This window comes from Schistocerca gregaria, chromosome 5, assembly GCF_023897955.1.
Source record: "Schistocerca gregaria isolate iqSchGreg1 chromosome 5, iqSchGreg1.2, whole genome shotgun sequence".
Taxonomy (NCBI): Eukaryota; Metazoa; Arthropoda; class Insecta; order Orthoptera; family Acrididae; genus Schistocerca; species Schistocerca gregaria.
The window spans coordinates 130,195,199-130,208,667 of NC_064924.1; the positions used below are offsets into that span (position 1 = coordinate 130,195,199).

Sequence of the window (13,469 nt, forward strand, 5' to 3'; positions counted from 1 at the left end):
GTCCTGCCGAATGCGAGTCCAGTGTGCTAACCACTGCGCCACCTCGCTCGGTACGCGCTTATTAGACCGCAGTCTCTGTAACAATGTATGACTAATGAACTGCGGAAATGCATGGTTTCCATGCTTGAGACCATTTATTCAGACATTTTTTGTACTGTATCTTTCCATCCATCAATTCCCAGAGCTTGTACACGGTGAAAAAAAAAATCGGACATGTGGACATGCAGAAGAGCTACTATACTTACGGCTGCGTGAACTGCGCCAGTGGCGGCGGGTTAGGCTTTCCCCAGCGTCTGAAACAAACCATCAAACTTGTTAACAACCCAGTCCCAAGCAGCACTGAACAATCAATTATACTACGGTGTGAGTCTGCTTTTTATTTCCGTGCAAAATGATGATACCAATAAGTGAATTCTTCTAGAACCGTACACATATGGGAGAGACGGGATCACACTTAGCGACGAACAGCCAACCCAAGAAACAGTACAAGAGTCGCCACACACCGTATGGTGGCTTGCAGAGTACAGATTTAGATGCGAATTTGGCGTAGGTTTGTTCTAAAGTTACCACCTACGTTAGAACCGGCTGTGCAGACCAAGACAACAGCTTCCTCGCATGCTTACGGGCGTAATTAACCTTGACCTCTCGCTTAATCATTGCCATTGTGATAGTGCTGCTAACAGGAAATAAGGACACAAAGACGGGAGACTACAAAGAGATGTAAATCAGAGTATTAGTCAGACACAAAGGAACAGATATGCTTATTACGACATGTACAGATACGAGAACCTCAATCTAACGATATGATAGCACTGCAATGGCAAATGATGTTATGACGGTAATAAAACTTCTAGCGTTATCTGAATGGCAGCATGGGTGACTCAAATGTTCGTTTCTGTTTGTACTTTCAAGTTATCATGGCAATATTTATTGCCGGCCGCAGTGGTCTCGCGGTTCTAGGCGCGCAGTCCGGAACCGTGCGACTGCTACAGTCGCAGGTTCGAATCCTGCTTCGGGCATGGATGTGTGTGATGTCCTTAGGTTAGTTAGGTTTAAGTAGTTCTAAGTTCTAGGGGACTGATGACCACAGCAGTTGAGTCCCATAGTCCTCAGAGCCATTTGAACCAATATTTATTCATCAACTTGTCATGGAAAACGAGGAACAAGATGTTTAATCGGATTGCTCGTCGAAAACCGGTAGTCTTCCCTAAGCTTTTGACTGCTGCAACATGGAGCCTACACTGTTCATTCTTGTGGTCTAGAGGCTGACAATATCTATCAGGGAAACACGTGCTGAATTCTTCACAGCGGTCCAAAACGTGAGCAAGTAAGCGCCACAACCCGCTTCGAGTGCTACTTAAAATCTCGACTCGCACAGAAAATAGTGGGCAGACGAACGTGGCAGTATACTGTACTGCCAACCTAACCGTGTCTTTAGCAGCAGTTTCGGAAGAACCAGTCAAGTTGAGCTGCTGGCCAACATCGATCTGCAAGTGTGTATTCCTGCGCACGAAGCCGTTCAAATCCCTACACAGTCCTGGTAATCTGGGTAATAATAACTTTTTAATACATCAAGATATCGACTAGGAAAAATCTGCGCACCTGAGTTTCCTTACTATAGCATGGAGGTAGAGAAAGAGAGAGAGAAGAAAAAAAAAAGAGGGGGGCGGATGACTACATTGCCGCTAGGCGTCTATAGAGCATCTCACTGCCAGTTCAGGCTTGTTCTGTTCATCTGCACTGATTGATTCTGTTAGCGCTGTTTTGTTCTTTTCTAGTTTTTATGATAGCAAGTTTAAGTGAAGAACGTGCACCTGTCAAATTTTATTTTCTACTCGGTAAAAATGCTGCTACTGTTTTAATGTTGAAAACAGCTTACCAAGATGACGCTGTGGGAAAAACTGAAGTGTACGAGCGGTTTGCTCGATTTAAAAATGGCGACATGTCGATTGATGAATAACCTCGTTCTGGACGTCCATAAGCTGCCCGAGTCGACGAAAATATTGGAAAAATTCGAGAGCTTGGGCTCACAGACCGTCGACACAGAACTCATAAACTGTCAGAGAAGGTTTACGAAGATTGCGCAACAGTGTTCGTCAGAAAAGACCACAATCTGTGGCAGATAGGAGAGTGGTTCTTCCACCACGACAGCACACGTGCACACACAGTCATCCCTGTTAGACAGTTTTTGGCTATAAATGGCGTGGTTCCGCTGCCCCACGCACCTTACTCACCTTACCTGACTCCATGCATGAAAAGTGGTATGAAAGGAGACCGATTTGACAACATTGAAGAAATCAAGAAAAAATCGAGAGAGGAGCTGTCACCCATTTCTAAAGACAATTTTTAAAAAAAATGTTTCGAACAGTGGGAGCACCTTTCGGGCGGATGTATTAGTCTTCATGAAGAGTATTTTGAAAGGGATAGCCCGCATCTCGTGGTCGTGCGGTAGCGTTCTCGCTTCCCACGCCCGGGTTCCCGAGTTCGATTCCCGGCGGAGTCAGGGATTTTCTCTGGCTCGTGATGGCTGGGTGTTGTGTGCTGTCCTTAGGTTAGTTAGGTTTAAGTAGTTCTAAGTTCTAGGGGACTGATGACCATAGATGTTAAATCCCATAGTGCTCAGAGCCATTTGAACCATTTTGAAGGGGATAATGTTTTGTAAACAATTTGAAAATATATAGCTTTTAAAGAATAAATCCGGTTTTTTGCGTACCTCCTCGTATTTTTTTATCACCAGCCACGCTCAGACCACACAAAAGATATGCATATAAATTTTGTCACTAAAGTAATTCCGGCAGCTTCTGAATCAATTTTTAGCCTCAAGTGCTTCATTTTGTTTAGTGTAATTAACTGTAAAGTTTTATCAGCATCCTTGAAAGTCCGGCTTCAATGAAGAAGAGCCGCTAATCTCCTGAATGGCAGTCTCCTCCCTAAGCGTTTGCAACGTTAGGAATAACAGCTTAAAAGCAAACCAAAGAGAAATTAAGTCATATATTTCAATGAAATGAATACCCCTAGCTGCATACAGGCTTTGATATAAGTCAACGGAGACAGCTGAAAATATGTGCCCCCAACTGGGATTCGAACCCAGGATCGCCTGCTTACATGGCAGACGCTCTATCCATCTGAGCCACCGAGGACACATAGGCTAGTGCCACAGCAGGAGTGAACCCATATTCTCAACTTACTGTCCCGCACTATATTCATACTGTCCCTGCCCATTATACTCATTACTCGCGGCTTTTTGCCTTTCCCGGCACTGTTTGTCCATCCGCACAGAAGATGGTCAAATGGCCAGTAAGTCTTAACTTTTTTCGCTTTGTGATAGATGGCGCTGTAATAGTCACAAACGTAGAAGTACGTGGTATTACGTAATATTCCGCCAGTGCGGATGATATTTGCTCCGTGATACATTACCCGTGTTAAAATGGACCGTTTACCAATTCCGGATAAGGTCGATATCGTGCTGATGTGTGACTATTGTGATCAAAATTCCCAACGGGCGTGTGCTATGTATGCTGCTCGGTATCCTGGACGACACCATCCAAGTGACCGGACCGTTCGCCGGATAGTTACGTTATTTAAGGAAGCAGGAAGTGTTCAGCCACATGTGAAACGTCAGCCACGACCTGCAACAAATGATGATGCTCAAGTAGGTGTTTAAGCTGCTGTCGCAGCTAAAACGTCAGTAGCAGACAAACTGCGCGAGAATCGGGAATCTCAAAAACGTCGGTGTTGAGAATGCTACATCAACATCGACTGTACATGTACCATATTTGTATGCACCAGGAATTGCACGGCGACGACTTTAAACGTCGTGTACATTCCTGCCACTATTTAGCGACGAAGCGTCATTTTCCAACAGCGGCAACGTGCGTCATTCACCAACAGCGGTAACGTAAACCGGCATAATATGCATTATTGGGCAACAGAAAATCCACGATGGTTGCGACAAGTGGAACATCAGCGACCTTGGCGGGTTAATGTATGGTGCGGCATTATAGGAGGAAGGATAATTGGCTCCCATTTTATCGATGTCAATCTAAATGGTGCAATGTATGCTGATTTCCTACCGATGTTACTACAAGATATTTCACTGCATGAAAGAATGGCGATGTACTTCCAACATGATGGACGTCCGGCACGTAGCTCGCGAGCGGTTGAAGCAGTATTGAAGAGCATATGTCATGACAGGTGGATTGGTCGTCTAAGCACGTTCCCTGGACCTGAAGTCCCCGGATTTCTTTTTGTGGGGAAAGTTGAAAGATATTTGCTATCGTGATCCACCGACAACGCCTGACAACATGCGTCAGCGCACTGTCAATGCATGTGCGAACATTACGGAAGGCGAACTACTCGCTGTTGAGAGGAATGTCGTTACACGTATTGCCAAATGCAATGAGGTTTGCGGACATCATTTTGAGCATTTATTGCATTAATGTGGTATTTACACGTAATCATGATGTAACAGCGTGCGTTTTCAGAAATGATAAATTCACAGAGGTACGTGTATCACATTGGAACAACCTAAATAAAATGTTCAAATGTACTGTACCTACGTTCTGTATTTTAATTTAAAAACCTACCTGTTACCAACTGTTCGTCTAAAATTGTGAACCATATGTTTGTGGCTATTACAGCGCCATCTATCACAAAGCGAAAAAAGTGGTCCAACTAAAACATTCATATTTCTATACGTACTACACGAATATGTAATAAAAAGTGGGGGTTCCTATTTAGAAGAACGCAGTTGATATCCGTTTGACCTATGGCAGCGCCATCTAGCGGGCCAACCATAGCGCCATCTGTTTTTCTCCTTCAAGTTTCGTCCTTTGTAGTTTTTACGTTTGACGCTTATTTCGTGAGATATTTGGCCCGGTCACGAACAATGGATCCCCCATTCGAGGAACTATACACTGATAAGCCGAAACAATATGGTCACCTGCTTAAAAGAGAGTTGGTAAATCTTTCGTACGCAATACAACAGCGGTTGTGGCATGCTAAGGAGAAGTTGGAATCTGACAGGGTCGCAGATATGTCCTCTCGGCTTCAGATCAGGTGAATTTGGTGGTTGAGACATCCACGCGGGTGCCCTATCGTGTTCCTGAGACCACCGTAGCACGATTCTCGCCTTGTGGCACGGACGGTTACTCCGCTGGAACACGTCGTCGCTGTCGGTGAAGACATCGAGCATGACGGGATGCCAGTGGTGGGCAACAACGCCCGCCTGTGTCACAGTGACGTAGCGGCTCGGATTACCACTACAGGTTCCCCGGGTGAACGTCCCCACAGTTTAACACTGTCCCCCAACGACCTGCGTCCGTCGCGTGGGACATGTTCGAGCAACCGTTCGTCTGGATGAAACGTACAGGCAGACAACAGTTAACCTGGTGTAACAAGAAACTCGATTCATCCAACCCGAAGACACCTTTATGTTAACTTACGGTTCAATCTCGGTGACCCGCGTAGCCACTACAATCGTAAATGACGATGTTGTTCGGTCAGCATGGGACCACAGAAGTCTGCTGTGAAGCTTTAACTTTAACAGTGTGCGCTGGACGGTGCGTTCCTAAACGCTTCCTCTGCACCAGCACTGAACTCTGTCGTCAGATGGGCCAAAAATGGTTGCCTGTCCTGCTGTACACAGCGGCAAAGCCGCCGACGGACGTCTGTGATGGAGCTTGGACGTCCAACACTTTCGTCACCTGCTCGTCGTTTCATAGTCGTTCAACCACTTCCCTCAGATGCTCATGACAGTAGCACGCCAGCAACCTTGTCGTTTCCAAAATGTTAGTTCTCAGCAGGGATGTTGATAAAGCATTGACATATATTGTTACAAAAGCACGATATGTATCGACATTTTTATCCCGACATATCGCTATCAAAAAGGCAATAGCGAGTGACGATATTTTTACATTAGGTTAGATGTTTTTACAATTTTCGCTAAATATTTGACGTTTTACTTTAGAAACTGTAGAAGAAGATAATTTGACTTTCACTGTGGGAAGGCGTCTTATTGCTTTTTGAGTTTTCCTCACGTCGAATCTTTCACTTTGAAAGTGGCAGAAAAGAAGAAAGATTGCACTGAGGAATGGTGGTTTGAATCGAAACAACAATATTTCAAAAAAAAAGTGCAAATGTGTGTGAAATCTTATTGGACTTAACTGCTAAGGCATCAGTCCCTAAGCTTACACACTACTTAACCTAAATTATCCTAAGGACAAACACACACACCCATAGCCCGAGGGAGGACTCGAACCTCCGCCGGGACCAGCCACTCAGTCCATGACTGCCCCAACAATATTTCGGATGTGAAGAAACAGGAAACGAGTGGCGTTAAAATACAAAATTGTAACGCAACTAATGTGCTATTTCTTCACATCGGCATCCTTCAAGAACAGTTGCTGAAACTCATGAACAAAAATCTAAGCGACAAGACTGGTCTTTGCGATAGGCGAAGACGTATGGGGGCAAATGATGACGTAATCGGCGCTGGGCCCCTCCAACAGCTCGACATGAAGTATTCTGCAGTTCTCGTGTTGACTGGCGCCACTCGTTTCGCATGCGTTTGCCTGTCCACTAGTGGGAGCAGCGGCGGTTATCGATATGTAGTACTATTGCCCTACATTTGGGGCAACGTGGTTGTTTTTCCGTGTCGTATGAGTGTGGCAGTTCGGTTGGGGGACTCAGGAGCCAGGTCCGCGCAGTGCGCGAACGCGCTGGGACCGCTGGCGGCGCGCGTGGAATTCCGGATGGAAGGGCTGTGGTCACCAGGGTGCACGACCTCGTGGTAAACCACATCCAGCAAGCTTTCAGGTGGCTGCATTTCAATCCAAGTACAGGAACCTCCACCAATGTGACATCACGTGATTCTCCAGTGACTTGGGTTCGTCTTGCTGCTCGTAGTGTCGCCAAGGCGAAGAGCAGCGAGTGGAGTGCTTTTGGCGTGTTGTTCCATCGTTGCATTTGGATTATCGGACGTCAGGTAGCCTCAGTAAGATTATCATTAGTCAAACGTAGACTGCCACTAGTCTGAGTGAAGTCAATGCAACTCTTGGCCGCCTATCTCATCGCTCACGAAAAAGATTGTTGCCGGATCCTCTCAGAGGTCGATTCCTGGAGCACCGTCTGTGGTCCCTTGGTTCTTGTGTTTTACTATCTTAATATCTTATTCCACCAGTGGTGATCAGCTGATTGTTTTTCTTAATTAAGCTTTGCTATTGCATTTCCTGTTTTACAGCAGATTTCTAATTTTTTAAAATATTATTGCCATTCCTTGCGTGTTCTGATCAGTTGCTTGTCTTTTTAAATTAACCTTTACTATTGTACTGGCTGGTTTACAGCAGGGTTTAAATTTTTAAGCCGCGCGGGATTAGCCGAACGTTGTAAGCTCATAGACTGTGCAGCTGGTCCTGACGGAGTTTCGCGTCCTCCCTCGGGCATGTGTGTGTGTGTGTGTGTGTGTGTGTTTAGTATAATTTAGGTTAAGTAGTGTGTAAGCTTAGGTACTGATAACCTTAGCAGTTAAGTCCCGTAGGATTTCACACATACACAAATTTTTAATATAATTGTCATTCTGGGCGTTACAGCAGGTTCTTGAAAAGGTTGTGTTACCAAGTTTACCATCATTTTATCTCACTCATTTGGTGATCTGTTGCTTGTCCTTTTAAATAAACCTTGGCTATTGTATTGGCTGTTTAACAGCAGGTTTTTAAAATTTTTTGTGTAATTGCCGTTGCTGGCGTGTAGGTGCTTCAACCGTGATTGTGGTCATTTGCTTAAAAACATAATTTGGTATTTGTATTTTAGCAGTAAGACTTAAAACCTTATTTACTGCCATTCCTCTCCTCTGATACCTTTTGCTGTGTTTGTGGCCACTTACCATTTAATATTTCAATACGTGTAAGATGTAAATTGCAGCGAGTTCTTAAATAATTCTTAATTTATTGCCCTTCTTGGCGTGTAAGGCCTTCAGCCGTTGTCGCAGTGGCTTGTTTTAAAAAACATTTATATCTGTATATGACATTAGTATCTGTTCCCTGAAAAGTTACCGTAGATGACCATGTACCTTTGCTAGAAATGAAATGATAATTAAGTGGACACCCTAGCTGCAAACAGGCGTTGATATACTTAATTGGGGACAGTTGAAAATGTGTGCCCCGACCGGGACTCGTACCCGGGATCTCCTGCTTACATGGCAGACGCTGTATCCATCTGAGCCACCGAGGGCACAGAGGATAGGGCAACTTCAGGGACTTATCCCTTGCACGCTCCCCGTGAGATCCACATTCCCAACATGTCCACACCACTACATTCGTAGTGCGCCTAAGAGATGTTTGCCCATCATACTCATTACTCGTGGCAGATTAATCTACCAAGTCCCGTACGAGTTCGGGCACAGCGTGTGCGTTCGCACAAGAAGGTCAGTGGCCAGGAAGCCATATTTTAACTAAACAGGGTGTTACAAAAAGGTACGGCCAAACTTTCTGGAAACATTTCTCACACACAAATAAAGAAAATATGTTATGTGGACATGTGTCCGGAAACGCTTACTTTTCATGTTAGAGCTCATTTTATTACTTCTCTTCAAATCACATTCATCATGGAATGGAAACACACAGCAACAGAACGTACCAGCATGACTTAAAACACTTTTTTTTACAGGAAATGTTCAAAATGTCCTCCGTGAGCGAGGATACATGCATCCACCCTCCGTCGCATGGAATCGCTGATGCGCTGATGCAGCCCTGGAGAATGGCGTATTGTATCACAGCCGTCCACAATAGGAGCACGGAGAGTCTCTACATTTGGTACCGGGGTTGCGTGGACAAGAGCTTTCAGATGCCCCCATAAATGAAAGTCGAGAGGGTTGAGGTCAGGAGAGCGTGGAGGCCATGGAATTGGTCCGCCTCTACCAATCCATCGCTCAACGAATCTGTTGTGGAGAAGCGTACGAACACTTCTACTGAAATGTGCAGGAGCTCCATCGTGCATGAACCACATGTTGTGTCGTACCTGCAAGGCACATGTTCTAGCAGCACAGGTAGAGCGTAGGTGGAAGAACATGCGGCCCAATCAAGACATCAACAACAATGCCTGTCCAAACGTTTACAGAAAATCTGTGTTGATGACGTGATTGCACAATTGCGTGCGGATTCTCCCCAGCCCACACATGTTGATTGTGAAAATTTACAATTTGATCACGTTGGAATGAAGCCTCATCCGTGAAGAGGACATTTGCTCTGAAATGAGGATTGAATCATTGTGGGATGAACCATTCGCAGAAGTGTACCCGTGGAGGCCAATCATCTGCTGATAGTGCCTGCACATGCTGTACATGGTATGGAAAAATCTGGTTCTCCCCTAGCACTCTCCATACAGTGACGTGGTCAACGTTACCTTGTACAGCAGCAACGTCTCTGACGCTGACATTAGGGTTATCGTCAACTGCACGAAGAATTGCCTCGTCCATTGCAGGTGTCCTCGTCGTTCTAGGTCTTCCCCAGTCGCGAGTCATAGGCTGGAATGTTCCGTGTTCCCTAAGACGTCGATCAATTGCTTCGAACGTCTTCCTGTCGGGAAACCTTCGTTCGATACAAACGTACCGCGCTACGGCTATTGTCCCGTGCTAATCCATACATCAAATGTGCATCTGCCAACTCCGCATTTGTAAACATCGCACTGACTGCAAAACCACGTTCGTGATGAACACTAACCTGCTGATGCTACGTACTGATGTGCTTGATGCTAGTACTGTAGAGCAATGAGTCGCATGTCAACACAAGCACCGAAATCAACATTACCTACCTTCAACTGGGCCAACTGGCGGTGAATCGAGGAAGAACAGTAGATACTGACGAAACTAAAATGAGCTCTAACATGGAAATTAAGCGTTTCCGGACACATGTCCACATAACATCTTTTCTTTATTTGTGTGTGAGAAATGTTTCCAGAAAGTTTGGTCGTACCTTTTTGTAACACCCTGTATATGACGGTAGTATCTGTTCCCGAAAGAACAGTTTCCGTAGATGACCATGCAGCTTTGCTAGAAATGAAATGATAATTAAATAGACACCCTAGCTGCAAACAGTTGGTTCGAGTCCCGGTCAGGGCACACATTTTCAACATGTCCCCAATGAAGTACATCAATGCCTGTTTGCTGCTAGGGTGTCCATTTAATTATCATTTATATCTGTATTTTTTGGTGATTCGCTAAATTGTAACACACTGGAAACACAATTCTTTACACAGTAGTTGTAACAACGTGTGCTATTTTTTATTTATTACTGCGAACGTAGGAGAGCTTCTGTAAAGTTTGGAAGGTAAGAGACGAGGTACTGGCGGAAGTAAAGCTGTGAGGACGGGGCGTGAGTCGTGCTTGGGAAGCTCAGTTAAATACACAGCGCTTACGCTACCACCTGGAGAGGGTGGACTTGGTCTGGTGAACGTATATGAAAAGGCCCGGGCGTTATTCGTCAGTACCATTTTCCGACAGTGGCGCGGTCAATTTCGCAATATCTCGGGTGCGTTGGCCGATTTACTAGCGCCCACTTAAATGCTGCCCCCAGTCACGTGGGCCATATCTCACCGAAGCTGTCACATTTAAAGTCTTTTTTTTATGAGCTTAGCTATGTCAGAGATTCCTTCCCAACAACACTACTACCGACGACGCGAGATGTATACCAACTCTTACTGGGCCGGTGTCCCAGGAATACCCTGGAAAAGAAGTACCCAGACAAGAACTGGCGACAGATACGTCGCGTTATACGGAACGTTTACCTCCCAACGTCGGTGCGCTCAACATGGTATGTGGTGGTAAATAGGAAGTTCGCAACGAATCAACGGCGGCACGCGATTCATTTGGTAGACACTCCACTACGTTTAGGCTACGCAGCAGTGGACACTGATGAACATCGTTTAGCATGTAGTGGGACGTCTCCAGTGTGGCACTTGGCACAACAGATATTGGCGTTTCCGCCCCTCACACTATTTCATCAGACACACTTTTTTTCCCCCAAGAATCTTGTTTTCCGGTCCAAAAAACCAATGCAGTGACATGGGTACGGGTAATGGTGGTGGACTACGTCTATAACGAATCGGAAAAGGACAAAATTGATTTTTGGCGTTTTCTCCTGGATGGACACACGAAACTGCAACAACATAATATTTATGGGCAAGACTTCGCTAATTACTTGCGACTTACATTTACCGACCCGCCGGCCAGACGGGGTGTGACGGGTGAGATAGACGAAGAAGCCGAGATAGACATCGATCACACGTTAATTTCGAGAAGACGACCCAGTCTTACACCAACGTCTGGAGAACGAGTCGATAGATGGCTCTCTTGCTCTATCGAACGTCGGGTCGTGAGCAGGTGTCGCCCCGACACGAATTTCATTTCATTGCTACAGGAGCAAGTTTTTTTTTATTTGTGCTATCCGCAAATGTCTTCATGTCTTTCATTTGGACATTATCAGTTTTATTGATTTCCTTAATTAATTAATTTTCTAATTAGCCACTATTTGTCAACATTTGGACATTGTAGACACTATTTATGCGGCAGTACAACAAAATGTATATCAGCAAAGGTTATAAGTCTGACATTGGGAAAAAAAGTTTGTAAAGCACTTGCCCGTGAAAGCAAAGGTCCCGATTTCGAGTCTCGGTCCAGCCTACAGTTTTAATCTGCTAGGAAGTTTCAACTTTTACTACCTCTCCGGAATTTTTGCTTTTAGTGAGAAGAGGACCAATTGGATGAAAATCAGTGTGGGTTTAGGCCTCTTATACGTTGTCAGGACCAGATCTTTAGCTTACGGCAAATAATGGAGAAATGTTATGAGTGGGACAGGGAATTGTATCTATGCTTTATAGATCCAGAAAAGGCATATGACCGGGATCCCAGGAGGAAGTTATTGTCTGTTCTACGAATAGGGGGCAAACTTTTGCAAGAAATTAAAGGTCTTTACTGGATAGTCAGGCAGCAGTTAGAGTTGACGGTAAATTGGGTTCATAGTTGAGAGTAGTTTCAGGGGTAAGACAAGGCTGCAACCTGTCTCCAATGTTGTTGATATTAATTATGGATCATATGAGATATGTGAACACAAAATAAGCAGTCCTGCATATGCAGGCAGATTCGATTGAAAGTTTGCAAAGTAATATTTCAGAGCTAGATCAGAAATGTAAGGACTGTGGTATGAAGATTAGCATCTCCAAAACGAAAGTAATGTTAGCGGGAAAGAAATATAAACGGATTGAGTGCCAAATAGGAGGAACAAAGTTACAACAGGTGGACGGTTTCAAGTACTTAGGACGCATATTATCACAGGATGGCAACATAGTGAAAGAACTGGAAGCGAGGTCTAGCAAAGCTAATGCAGTGAGCGCTCAGCTACGATCTAGTCTCTTCTGCAAGAAGGAAGTCAGTACCAAGACTAAGTTATCTGTGCACCGTTCAATCTTTCGACCAACTTTGTTGTATGGGAGCGAAAGCTTGGTGGATTCAGGTTACCTTATCAATAAGGTTGAGGTTACGGATATGAAAGTAGCTAGGATGATTGCAGGTACTAGTAGATGGAAACAATGGCAGGAGGGTGTGCACAATGAGGAAATCAAAGAAAAACTGGGAATGAACTCTATAGAAGTAGCAGTCAGGGCGAACAGGCTTAGATGGTGGGGTCATGTTACGCGCATGGGAGAAGCAAGGTTACCCAAGAGACTCATGGGTTCAGCAGTAGAGCGTAGGAGGAGTCGGGGCAGACCAAGGAGAAGGTACCTGGATTCAGTTAAGAATGATTTTGAAGTAATAGGCTTAACATCAGAAGAGGCATCAATGTTAGCACTGAATAGGGCATCTAGGAGGAATTTTATAAGGGGGCTATGCTCCAGACTGAACACTGAAAGGCATAATCAGTCTTAAATGATGATGATGATGATGGTGAGAAGTGCCTGGCGAGATGTCGATCGAGCACCTGCTATCGAGCTTTTGAACGCTGAGAGCTGCGGCCGGCCTGTGAAAACCGTGTTAACGGCGTGCAGACGGCGGCTTCAGCCCCTCAAGAAGCCCCACGAGTGAGCGAGCAGCCCGCATTCTTGCGGCGGTCGGCGCTCTGCCGGTCCCCGCAGACTGCCGCTAACACACTTCTGGATGCTTCTCCTCGCAGACCCGCAGGCTGCCCGGTCTCCCCCATCCCAGCGCACTCCATAGCCTCCCTATTCAATGCCCAAGTTTAGCCGTCAGAGGACTTACAAATGCAATCTTACAGTTGCAGCAGAATCTGTAGCACCGTATAATACCCAGCAAACCAATTGGCAGAAGCTTAATTTGCTATGTGTCGCCAATAGCCTTGCTGCAGTGGTAACAGCAGTTTTCCTCAGATCACCAAAGCGCCGTCGGGCTTGGCTAGCACTTGGATGGGTGACCATCCGGGTCTGCCGAGCGCTGTTGGCAAGCGGGGTGCACTCAGCCCTAG

At 45.4% G+C, this 13,469-nt stretch overlaps 1 protein-coding gene across 2 annotated transcripts in view; it reads right to left on the reverse strand.

The window, feature by feature from the left end:
* The window catches only part of LOC126271939 (uncharacterized), an 891,928-nt gene that overhangs the window by 697,188 nt on the left and 181,271 nt on the right, over window positions 1–13,469 (reverse strand). For both annotated transcript variants that reach the window (XM_049974360.1, XM_049974359.1), the window contains exon 3: window positions 246–293. The gene's annotated coding sequence lies outside the window, so the exon portion shown is untranslated. The remainder of the gene's footprint in view (window positions 1–245; window positions 294–13,469) is intronic.